This window comes from Pteropus medius, unplaced genomic scaffold (genome assembly GCF_902729225.1).
Source record: "Pteropus medius unplaced genomic scaffold, Ma_sr-lr_union100, whole genome shotgun sequence".
NCBI lineage: Eukaryota > Metazoa > Chordata > Mammalia > Chiroptera > Pteropodidae > Pteropus > Pteropus medius.
Window position 1 is genome coordinate 5,345,756 of NW_024342647.1, and position 13,180 is coordinate 5,358,935.

A 13,180-nucleotide genomic window follows, 5' to 3' on the forward strand; every position below is an offset into this window, starting at 1 on the left:
TGTCTCAAACTAAAATTTAAAGCAACACAAAATTAAAAAAAAAAAAAAACTGCCAGAAGAAAACATTTGGAGAATCATCAGCTCATAGCTGTTCTTGGATGTCAGACTCGGTAAAATGGGCTAACATTATTTATCTATTTACTTCACAAAATTGAAGTGCAAACTGTTTGAGGCAGTGAACCTGAAGATAGTTAATAAAATATATGGTGCTATACAATTGCAATGTGTTTCTAATTACCTGTAGAGCCTGGGAGTATAAATAATAATTTGATTAGAGTCATTATCTGTACCAACAGCATTATTCTCATATTTGACCCTTGTCTAAAAGAAGCTCTTTAGAACTTAATCTGTGTTTGCAAATAGAATCAGAGGGAAGGAACCGGTAGGAAAGAAAGGTGAGAATAAAAAAGAAGACATAAACCAGAAGACACATATATAAGGATATGGAGCACTTGTTACTTGTTAAGCATTTGCTGAGTACCTACGTAGATATTTGCTTTACTTCTAAAGAGATTCCGGTGAATGAGAAGAACATTGCTGTCTTATTTGCTGCTCAAATAGATTCCCTCTCTCCCCTTAACTAAAAGAAAGCCTAAGTCATGTAGGTCAGTTACATATGGACTATTGTTTTCCTACTCAGTTGCTAGATGCAGGACCCTTCTGGAATTCGTTTGGGGAGAACAGCCATAACCCCCAACACCACTACCACCCTAAAATGGAGTGAGTCTACTCAATAAACACCTTTCTTCTGCATACTCATAAGATTCTAATGAGAAGGAGGGGGTGACTCAGCCATAAACTAAGAGATGAATAAGTATTGCCAGCTCCACTCAATTATGGGGCCAGAGGGAAAGGCAATGTCTGCAAAAGTCAAAACAGATTTTCGAAACAGTTTCTCTTCCAGCCTCTGAAAAACCTGCTCATTCAATTCCCTTTCTGTTGATGTCTTTGGCTTCTGAGACAGGGCCTTTCTCTGGCAGCCCAAAGCTCTGACAATCCCCCAAATGTCAGGGGCTTGGAGAGCTCCTTGGGGTAAGGTGTCCAAAAAGACAAGGCTCCCAAGCCTCAGAATCTTTGCTGAGCTCCAGAGTTTCCAAAGCTTCAGTCTCCTACGGAGACACTGAGTTGCAAATGCGAATTGTTGGAACTCCTCAACAGCAGCCTCCTGGGTGTTCTTACAGATTGAGCTCCTTCTTTGCTGCCTTGTGGTGATTAATTACAACCAGCCAGCTAGGGTTCATGGGACCCCACTTTCATAGCAGTCACAATTGACTTAACTTGGGCATTTAAAACAAAATACCCAGCTCAGACCCTGAGTGCCCTTCACTAGCCCACCACAAAAGGAGGATGTATTATAGGAAAAAACATTCCCATCCCTTTCTCTCTTCAATTTAAAGTAGATGAAGAGAGATATGTTAAGGCAGGAAGCGTGATGGACAGGTCCATTTAGTCTAGGCCATAGTTGTAATCTAGGTTCCGATCCCTACTGCCTATGTGATCCTGGTCAGGTAACTTCTCTTGTCTCAGCTTAGCAACTCTCAAAAGATTATAAGAAGGGGACCATCCTTTATTGCACATTAGATGAAAGGCAACATGCTTGACAAAGCACCCTTGATTTCTTCTTCTCCAAAGCTGTGCACAGCATTACCTAAAGTAGGCAATAGTTGGTTTATCACAGGACCTTCTGATTGGTATCCATATTGGAAGAGTGGTAGTTTCCTACCGTGTACGAGTTACCCATCTATGTGTTTTTTTGCTCAAGCTCTTTCCTCTGCTTGGAATGATCCTTCCTCTAAATATACCTACAGCATCACATCTTTCACCTGAATTCTAAATTTCATCAGAAAATGTCCCTTCCCTGTGCTCCAAAAATATCCTATCCTCCACTTATCCCAATTATAACCCTCATCACTTACTACATCAGTTTACCATTATCTCTTAATCTGTTTCTCTCCCTAGCATAGAGAAAATGCTCAGTTAACGCTTGTTTATTTAAATAAACGTGGCTGATTTCAAGAATAGACCACTCTCTAGTGTTTACAAGGCACATTTATATATATTTCCTCATGTGAGTCTAATGGCACCTCTATAAAACAAATAGTATTATCTGCATTTAATAGATACTGATACCAAACTTCTTATTAAACTTATATGACAAATACATGACAGAATGGGAATACAAACAAAAGTGTGCCCACCTCTAGTTGCAGAGATCTTTCTTCAAGGGTCACTCAGAAGCACTCCTAAAGGACAAATAACTGTAACAAAAGTTTATTGGGTATGAGAGAGCAAAGATGATTAAGACTCGGTTCTTTGTCTACAAAAAAAGCTTGAAGTTGAGTAGATAAAATTAATCAAAACAGAACTCATTTACCTATTTAATCCACTTTTCCTGAGAAGTTACAATGTCCCAGACATCAAGCTTCGTGCCCACTGGAAGGGAATTTTCACTGTTGTGAGAGAATGGTATAACCCCAAGGTAGATCGTATAGACTCTACTTGGATAAGTTTGAATTTTATAAAACGACCATATACTTATTCACAGTTAGGTAAAACAAGTTAGATGAGAGAAGGACAAGATAGGACACATTGCTCACCTTTATTGTATCTGCCTCTTGCCATCAGTGTATCATCTTTAATCCACAAGCCAAAGAGCAACAAAGATAAATTAGTGTAGGAGTTCAGAAGAAGTAGAGTGTACAACTAGCTGGAGAATCAGTGACATCCTCACTTTACTTGGGATTTATGGTGATCGCTCTTAGAAAAGTCCTTAACAAGGGATTCCTAAGGTGATCTCTGCAAAGCCGTAGTTCCACAGGATATGAGCAGACATTTCCAGGGAAAACTTTTTTTTTTTTTTTAATTTAAATAGAAGAGGCAAATTGGTGATACAGAGTAAATGGTTTAGGGGATTGCTTTAGGTATAAAGCACAGCCATCACTTTTAATGACTCAATCTACTCAAGTCTACTTTGGAAGTAAATGTTTTTTGTTCGTGTTTAGTTTTCTGTTTTTCTTTCTTTCTTTCTTTCTTTTTTTTTTTCTCTTTCTGCAGGACATCTCAGAATCTTCAATAAGCACATGTTTCTTGAAATAATGAGTGGAGATAGGGAGGAGGAGAATATTTAGGATTTCTCAAAAAGTCTTTTCTGAAAGCAAGCCTTGAGACTAGTGTTCCCAAGAAAACACTTTGATAAATGTCGCCCTTGTGGACTCTTAGTATCCCTTTAGCTTCATTTGCAATAGTTGCTCAGGTGAGGCAGGGCAAAAATGGGAAAATAAGAGATGTATCTAGAAGGTACTTAGGTAACACAACAGTTAAGCAAAGGCAGGTCAATTGCTCCTCAACATTGCCTCGACTCTGGACAGCAGTAAGAACCCCACTTGATGTGAAAAAGAAAACAGTCCCATCCTGTTTGCAGCCAGGACACCTTTCTCAGGTTAACGCATGAACTGGGATTTGAAAACTGTCTTCTCAATTCTCATCAGGTTTCACAATGCAGAGAGCTATGACAGTGTCTTCCTGGGCACAAGATCACTTAGAGGAAGCACAGATCTCTCTTCATTTTAAACCACAGGACCCACCTTTTGTACTGAAAGTAGCATGGTGTTTGGAGTCAGTTTTCCATCTAGCAAATGGATATTCTGATGTGTCTTGTAGGGTAGGTGTGAAGATTATGTGGGCTAATTCATGAAAATGATCTAATAATGCTAGACACATTGTAGGCACTCAGTAAAGGAGGCCGTTATAGCTGCTACTTTCACGAGAGACTGAGCCTGCTTTACCATTTTGCAAGATGAAGCACCATCTTCTGACCTGACAGAGCAATACAATTTAAAAGCCCCTGCTGAGAATGGAGGTCCGACATTCATCTTCAGTAATTAATACATGCCCTGGGGGATGCTTGGAATTGAAGATGGGAGGGCGGGGAGACTGTTTTCCTTTCTTGACTGAGTGTCTTTTTTATCTCAAGCTATTCCAAATGTCATGGAGCATTAATGAAGACATGTTGTACACCCACTGCAAATGCAATAAAAGAGAAGATGCAACCACTTCTACCACTGTCTGAGTAGATTAAATCCTCAGTTACACTGGAAGTGCAGGGAAAGAATTGAGGGCTGTGTGAGGAGATGGATGGGGATGATGCTGCTTACAAAGGCAGAAAGGACAGAGGCGGTTCCTCTTCCATCTTTTCACAGTCCCCCTGCTACTTTTTTTCTTCTTCTTCAACTCCTCTCTTTCCCACTAGCTAGTGACAGGGAGTGGGCACGAGGTGTCTGTACCCATTCTAGCACCAGGTCATAAAACCAGCATGATTCATTCTTAATAGAGTAATGCACAGAGTAATGATTGCTATGTTTTTCTTACTCCCACTTAGCAAGCTTGCTATGGATAATTGAAAAAAGAAAAAGCAATACCTGTTTCATCAATATCTCTTGATGCTCAACGATTGGCCTCAAATAACAGATGTGAAATTCTTCAGTTTGGTGGCCATTCACAACATTTGGGAATAATCTCCTAATGTTGGGAGAAACCAGATGATCTAATGCCTGAAGATCCCCCCCAACTCCTGCTCATCTTTTATGTATATGATACATCTGATGATGGTTGAATATTCTCTTTCCAAAAGACTGAGTATGTCACTCCTTCTTCCATGAGACAGTAATTTGGAGAGACCCCAAGAGGTTTGCTGTGGAGGTTGAGAAACTTCAAAATTGTTTGAAATCTTCTAGAGAAGAGTTTGCTGATAAATCTTAGCAATTATAACTCTCGCTTAATGAAAGAGCAAAGAAGGAAACAATAAATTCTAAAGTGATTTCTACAGTGTGGCTACAAAGTGAGCTTTTTTTTTTCCTTCTTTTTTCAGAGGAACAAAGTGATCCCCATTTTTAGGGAATTTTTAGTTCCCCTTCGCTCTTCTAGAAAGGGTCTGGTATACTCCCAATCCAAGTAGATTGAGGCATTACAAGTGATGACTGTGCTTCATACCCAAAGCAACCCCCAAACAAAGCACCACAATTGCATCAGACAAGGAAATTCTCTTTAGGAGAGGAATGGGTACAGAACTGTCCTGTGTAGATTCAGAAGTCAAACAGAATTGAGTTAAATTCTTGGCTCCTTCCTCATTCAACTTACTTAACCTCTCTAGGCCTCAGTTCCCTCCTTTGTCAAATAGAGATGATAAAAATAACAAATAGCCCTTCCCTTGTGTGAGATTATTTGTGTGGTATTATTTTAAAGGGGATAGTAATCATTAATTGACTGCTTCCATGTTGATACACAGCGTTTTAACACTCCAGTTCTGCATGGTAACAAAAATATGGAGTGTCATTTGGGTGCCAGTTATCCAATGTGCATTGTTGCATTGAACTCTCTGCTTTGTCTTGAGGTTCATTTAACCACCCAGTAAGAAGCAGATCCCATGAAAATCAACTCTCACATTTAATATCTCAGAGTAAGTAAGCTGCAGAGGAAGGAATCAAACCCAATTCTATCTAAATCTAAATCTTATCATTTTAACCTCACAGTGCTGCCCTAAGCTGTAAATGTACACGTTCACTTATTCATTCATTCATTCTTCCATTCATTCATTCTTCCATTCAATCATTCAAAAAATATTTATTGAACACATTTTGGGGCCAGAATAAATATGGAAAAGCAATTTAATAACTAAACTCCTGTGTGAATGTGAGTTGTTATTATCGGGTCAGAAAGCCTGTCTGTTTCCCCTGATACTGTGAGTGGGAAATACAAGCAGATTCCACATCCCAGATTCCTCATCCTATGGCAAAACAAACAAAACAAAACAAAGACAAAAATAAAAACCTCCATTACCACTCACTGCTATATAATCCATCTTAAAATCATTATTTCCTCAACAGATTCAAGGTATAACCTCTTGGGTAATCGCAACAAATGAGGCAATGGAGGCAACCACCAGGAAAGCCAAATAAACCTCTTCACATGCCCCAGAAATTTCCCCCAGTCGATAGGATCTTGCTGGCTAATATCTACCTCCTAGACATCTAGGACAGTTTGATAAAGAAGCAGTGCTCAAATAGTGTCCAGATAGAGAATGGAAGAACTTAGGGTAGAAATCATACATTTTAAAAAGTACTGTTGTACCTGAGCCAGGTAATCAATGTGGTCATCAACAGCAATAAGTCATATTAATCATGTGTACCCTTACTATGATGTGATGAGGATGGCACATTACCTCCCCCAAACCAGTGACTCCAGTCTAGTCATGAGAAAAACACCAGGCAAATACCAACGTAGTGAGATTCTACAAATACTTGACTAGTACTTATCAAAATTGTCAAGGTTATTACAAACTAGTCTGAGAAACTGTCACAGCAAAGAGGTGCCTAGGAACATAATGATTAAATGCAATGTGATATCCTGAATGGGATCCTATAACAGAAAAAAGACATTAGGTAAAAGCTAAGGCAATGTGAATAAAATATTTTTTCAGCAAATGTACCATAGTAAGTGTTAAGTAATTAATAATAGAGGAAACTGGTTGAGAAATTACCTAATGTTTTGTAACTCTACTTCCTCATTGTGATGTATGTTTAATACGGTCAAGATGCCATAGGCAATGTCGTAAGTATCTTAACAGTTAAGAACTTAACAAATGGACCATATTTTTATACTTTGGGCATAGTGGCTTTTCAGTGGCTGAACATCTCAGAGATATTCCAGGACTCCACTAAGGCATCCAAATTAGAGTAAATGTTGATTTAGCCAGAAAAGATTCTGGAATATTTGGAGCCCCACTAAAATGTCTTCATAATGGAACAAAGTTTTCTACATACAAAAGCTTTTTCATCAATTTTAATGTAAATTCCTTCATTTCGTAGATCATAAAACTGAGGCCAATGGGGAGAGATGGTTTACCCTAGATCACAGAGAATTGCAGGCAGAATAGGAACTTGAATACAAGTGTCCCAACTGCTAGTTTGTGATTTTTTCCCACATAACAAGTTGCGTTTTTTTCCTTTCAAATATATTTTCTGTGTAGTCTTTAAAACAAAAAACGGATAAATGCGCAATTTAATATTCCAATGGTAGAGATTAAAATTTTCTTCAAGCATGGAAGTGCCGATTTGACTGAGAAATATACACTACTTTTTGTGGATATGTATGACAAATTCTTTATGGTAAATTCTTACAATATATTTGAAGTGATAAAGGCACATTCCCTAGGTTTGTTTTGTTTTCGTTTTTATCCTAGCAACAATTAACAGTAGTTAAGAGAACAGACCTTGGAGCCAGCCAGATGAGAACTACGTCTAGGCTCTTCTACTTACTAGTTACGCTATCTTGCTCACGTTAGTAAAGATTTTTGCGTTTCACTTTTGTCATCTTTAAGATAGAGATGGTTAAGGTACAAAATTCACAAGGTTATGGGAATATAAAATTAAATCCCATATTTAAACTTCATAAGAAAGAGCTTGTCCATAATAAACATTTATTGAACTATAGTTATTGTTATTGTTGCTGCGGTTGCTGTCATTGTCTCTTCTGGAAAATCAATAATGTATGGCTCCCAGGGAGGTCCTCATCATAGCAATATGACAATGCTGAGTCCTTTTGATTGGGCATCAGGTGACCTGGTCCTTTTATGTCACACTTACAACTTATCAATTATATTATTGAGTCTGTTTATTCCTTCTCTGGCCCCAAGCTGTCCCATATTTCAGATAGAGCATTTGCTATTGCAATGGGGCAAAAGTCTCATCTCAAATAGTCTTAAACAAAATGTGGAAGTTACAGATTTAGGTAATTAAAATCTCCACAGATAATCTCTCTTTCAGGCTCAGATTGATCCAAGACTCAAAATACATTGAGAAATCTCTTTTTTCCTCCATTGCTCAAATCTGTTCTCCTCCACATTGGCTTCATTCTCAGACTTCACATGGCAGCAATATGGTTGACATCTGTGCCAGAGCTAAAAGTCCTCAGCTTCCATTTTAGTGAAAAGAGAGCACTTTTGTTTCCTACAAAAATCTAACAAAAGCCCTAATCTTGATTTTTATAGGCACAAATTGGCTCATATGGCTCTCTTAGCCAATCACCGTGGACAAAAGGTAGAACACGGCGCATAGCTTAAGACTGGGTCACATGCAATTCCTGTAGATGGGGGTGAGAATAACCAAAAAAAATGGACCCTGTATTAGTTTCTATTGCTTTATAAGTAACTACTAAACACTAAGCTAAAACACAATTTTATTATCTCACAATTCCTATAGGTCAGAAGTCTAGGCGTGGCATCAGTAGGTTCTCTGCTCAGGTATCACCAGGCTGAAATCACAGCTTCAGCCAAGGCTGTGGTTCAGCTGAGGCCCAGAGTCCTCTTTTAAGCTCATATAGTTTGCTGGAATAATTTAGTTCCCTTTGGCTGTGTGCCTGAAGCCCTTATTCTCTTTCTGGTCCTTGGCCAGAGATCACTCTCAGCTCCTAGATGCTACCTTCAGGTCCTTGCCACATGGTCCTATCCTTTTACAATATGATAGTTTTCTTTTTCCTCAAGGTCAGAAGGAGTGTCTCTCTAACACTTCACCTTATCTTAAAGAGCTCATCTGATTATATCGGGCCCATCCAGGATAATCTCTCTTTTGAGTAACTCAAAATTACTAATCTGATTATGAGATTGCATTATGTTCCATTGGGTCTGTTACATATGTATATGGGAACAGGAATCTTAGGGGCTATCTTCAAATTCTGTCTAACTGCAAGAGAAAATGAGAGTTTGGTTAACAAGAGGACATTAAATGTTGGGCAGCCAGGAAAACAAAATCCCCCATTTCCCTTCAGAAAAATGAAAGCTCTGGGATTGGCTCAGATTATCTCTAACATCCCTTCCAATTCAAATCATGCTTCATTTTTTGAAATAAAATGTAAGACCTAAATATTTCCAATGCAGTTGAGGGAGTCAACAGTACTTTTTATGAAAGTCACTAGAAATAGAGGGTAAATTCTTTAGAAATAACATCCTCCTGAGTGTTTTCTCAGTGATTTCTACAATCTTCCCCCTTTGGGGGCATCTCTTGCCCACCTCATTAATATTTTCTGACTTGCTGTTGACAGCCCATTTGTTATAACACTGGAAGGACACAGTCTAATCTAAGACCCAAGGGAGTTGAAAGAGCCTTTCTAAAATATGGCCCTGACCCAGCAAACCTTCCCTGAAGTCTTGGAGCTTGAGCTATGGTTTATCTCTAGCCCCTTGTTTTTGGCAATGGACAAGGAGGATGTGGTCAGGATCTCAAAGGCATTACTCAGAGCCAGTTTGGTTTAGAGGAAAGAAATAAAGCTCAGATCTATTCCTGCATGGCTCCATTCCTGTCTGCAAGAGATTCCCAGAGGACTGACTTCAGGACCTTGGCACTGACTGACCAGTCGAATTTGAACACAGATCTTCCAGTCCTGGCCTTTCCCCACGGGTGAGTGCAAAAGAAGACATGAGAGAGCAAACAACCTCCTCCTCGAGAACAAAGATCACTACAGTGTCACAGGTTCACTGGGATAAAATCTTATAAATGATTGAGCATTTAGCATGGGTCAAAGCATTCATCTATATCTTCTGCATTCTGACCACATATAGTAGAGCATCAGAGAAGGTCTCCAACACGGAAAAAGGAGCAGCCTTTGGCTGAGATTCAGAAATGTGTTTGGCAAAGTCCAGCAAAATGTGAAATGTTGAGATAGAGGGAAATGCAAGATCCAGAACCTAAAGTAAACCAAAGCAAAGGGATGCGCAGAAGGCTTCCTGAGAAGGGCAGCGCCTGAGCTGAGCTGAAGAATGGATGCTGCAATACCTCAGGTGGGGAATGGTGAGAGTCTGAACACCTGCCGTGACACTGGAGAAGAAAAAATCGGCTTAAGAAATAGGGCCTGATATCTCCAAGATTGGTGATTGGCTGAGAATAGCAGCCAGAAAAATGCTCAAACTGACACGCTCAATTTTTTCATTTTTGCGTGTGTGTGACTCTGGAGTTCAATATACATTTATTTAGCACCTATTATGTTTCAGGCTTGTTCTAAACAAATAACCCTATGGTACAACAGATTATCTTGGGAAGATAACCGGTTTGTTTAGGATCAGCTAGTAGCAGAGGTAGAAGTAGTTTATGTTTGTTTCACAGAATAGATGGACTTGACTTGAGTCCTAGACCATTGAAATGAGGGTTTTATAAACTCAAAATGCATTCTTGGACTTATTCCAGAGAGAGGCCTAGTGGAATAAAGATGATAATTTTTTATAGACCACTGTCTTCATGTCACCAACCCTAGCGGTTGAATTTGGAGACTTCCAGATCACTTTTTTTTTCAACCTGAGGCCTTAGGTACACATTGAAATGGCCTGAGTAACCTTAGAAAACACTGCTGCTTATGCCTCATTCCTAGAGACTCTGATTGAATTATTTTGGGACACAGCTTGGGCACCAGGATATTTAAAATCTGCAGGTGATTATAATGTATAGCCAAGACAGAATCATGACTCCGTGCCCCAAAACAAGCATCAAATAATCTCCTCCACTGAGCTCTGTCCCTGATCCATCTTCCTCCTTTTGCCTTAGATAGTCCAACTTTCACATGAACATGAGTATTTTCCCAGTACGTCTCCCTTTCTCTATTGCAGCCTCCCTGCTGCTGGTGGTCTCATGTTCTTTGGCACGAATGGATTTACTACTTAATTGCCTGCTTATTTGTCAAGTGGTTGTCCCCAGCAGATGTTCCCATGTGGAGATTTAGAGGCCAGCATCTGTACACAAACAGCTGATTGCATCACTGTTCTGCTTTTGATCTCGTCCTGATGGGGCATCGCCCAGGCCATGCAGGATCTTCCAAAAGTGACCTGGGGATCAATTTTCTCCTTTTTTCATTCCAAACCCTCCTCCCCCAGCCCCCAAACATATTTAGTGGTCTTAGAAGATCTAACGTGTATTCTCGGATTTCTTTCTCGCTCTGCTTTCTTTTCATTGTTGTTGTTTCTGTTACCATTGACCTTTTAGTTTTTAGAATTACAGAACATGACAGAACCTCAGTATCTTTATGGTACAAACATAGCAAGCATATGATTTGATAGTCTCAAGTTTTAATCCCCGTTATGGCAACTCATTAGCAGAGTTTCCTTGGTCAAGTTACTTCACTTATTTCAGTCTCCATTTCTTCATGATGAAAAATGAGAATAAAAATAATATTAGCCTCATATGGTTATAATAATATTGAGTGCGTATTACACAGCCTTCCACATAGTGAGCATTAGGGATAATGATGAATATTAGGATGATGAGAAAGAAAGAGAAGAAAATGAAAGAACAACACAGTGGTTTCTATCATTTAGAAAGAACATCACATGAGGAGTCAAGGCACCTACTTTTTAATCTTAGCTCTTAAACTAAGATTAAAAATTGTTCCAGGATCTAATAAATTCCTTTCCATCTTTATGCTTCAGAGGTCTTACCAGGATGACTAGATCGTCTTTGAATTTTCTTCCATACTGTGATCAGTATCTCAGCAAAGTCCTCTGCTTATCTCTCAGTTCTCTCCTCAGTCAAAGGATATGACATGCCAGGGTCCTGGCTTCATAAAATTACGTGCCTTTGATATCTTCTCCCCTATATTCCTAGACTTTCTGATGTGGCCTCATTCCCACTGCCTTTGCATCTATACCTAAGGAGGCAGTGTCACCTTCTCCTAAGACCTCTTCCTTAGATCTGGGGAGAAGGACCTGGGAACCCCACGCTGGCGACGAACCACCGAGTGCTTTCAGAGATAAGCCATGAGCTCCTTCTGAGAAGGCAGGGCTGTCAAGTGGAAACACCAACAACAGCCTTAGTTCCAGCCACGTAAATAGCATTATTGCAAAGACACACATTTAGCATCTGTGACATCAGCTTGATTTACCTTGATTAACGGAGCAATTTGCTGTACATTTTTCCAAATGCTGTAATCAATTAGAACTCAGAATAGATTAGAAAACTCTCTATGGTGTGGCCACAGTCCAAAAAGGCTAATCTATCATAAAATATGTATATATATCCTTTCCCAACCATTTAGTGGATAAAGATTTGTGTCTTGAAGGAACTCAGAGTTCAGGTTTGTACAGTTGGGCATCAGGCACTTTTGTCATCAGATCTTACTAAAGACAAATCATGAAGAAAGGAGCTTTGTGATTGTTACTCTAGTTTTGTGTAGCTTCCAAACATCTCTCTGCTTATTGGCTCTTCTCTGCCTATCCCCACAATAGATTTATAAAAGACCCAACTGGCTATAGACCCCTTGTAACAACAAGATAGATCCAAAATCCCTTAGAATGGTATTACTAAACAACATCATCTCATCCCATGTCCCTGTGCACATGTTTTATCCTCCTTAAAGTTCCCCCCAAATATATGCTGTACTTCCTTACCACTCTGTATTTTCTCTTATAATTCTCTCAGCTGGTAACATTAGAATAAAGAACTACTGTTTATTATTTATTGTTGATGAAACACTGTGCTAAATGCTCACCATATATTATTTTCCTTAATACCCTTAACCACCCCAAAAGACTTGAAAGTTAAAATACTCACCCAAAGGTATACACAAGTAATTGGCAATACTAACATCAAACCCAGGTTTATATGGCCCCAAAGCCCTTAGTCTTTCTTCCTCTTTCTGTATCATTTCTTCATCTTTCACTCTTTTTCTGGCTTCTCACTCCTTCCCCCATATCTAAAACTCTCATAGGGATCTCCTGTCTAGGAGGAAAGCTATTACTTAGACTTACTGACAAATGTTAGGGGCCAAACGTCTAGCCCATTCACAGATGAAATTAATCTATGTCCAATCTCCTCATTGTACAATGACAAGGTGAACTGCTATGTAGGTAAAGTACTCTCCTAGGCCCTATGTATGTCACAATGGGATGGAGTATTAAGGAATGGACACAACAAAGTGCTGGTTGACCTATGATTTAGAGTTAAATTTGAAATTTACTTAACCATGTGTATAATTTTGCATCTCCCAGAATCTACACTTCTTTATTAATTAATAAATAGGAATAATGTTACATACATTGTTATCAATATCAGTTGAATTGATATACGGATATAAAAATGCTTTATCAAGTGTTGTTTATCCTATTTGGCACCTGAGCACAAGGATCTTATGATCTTGTAGTTCATAC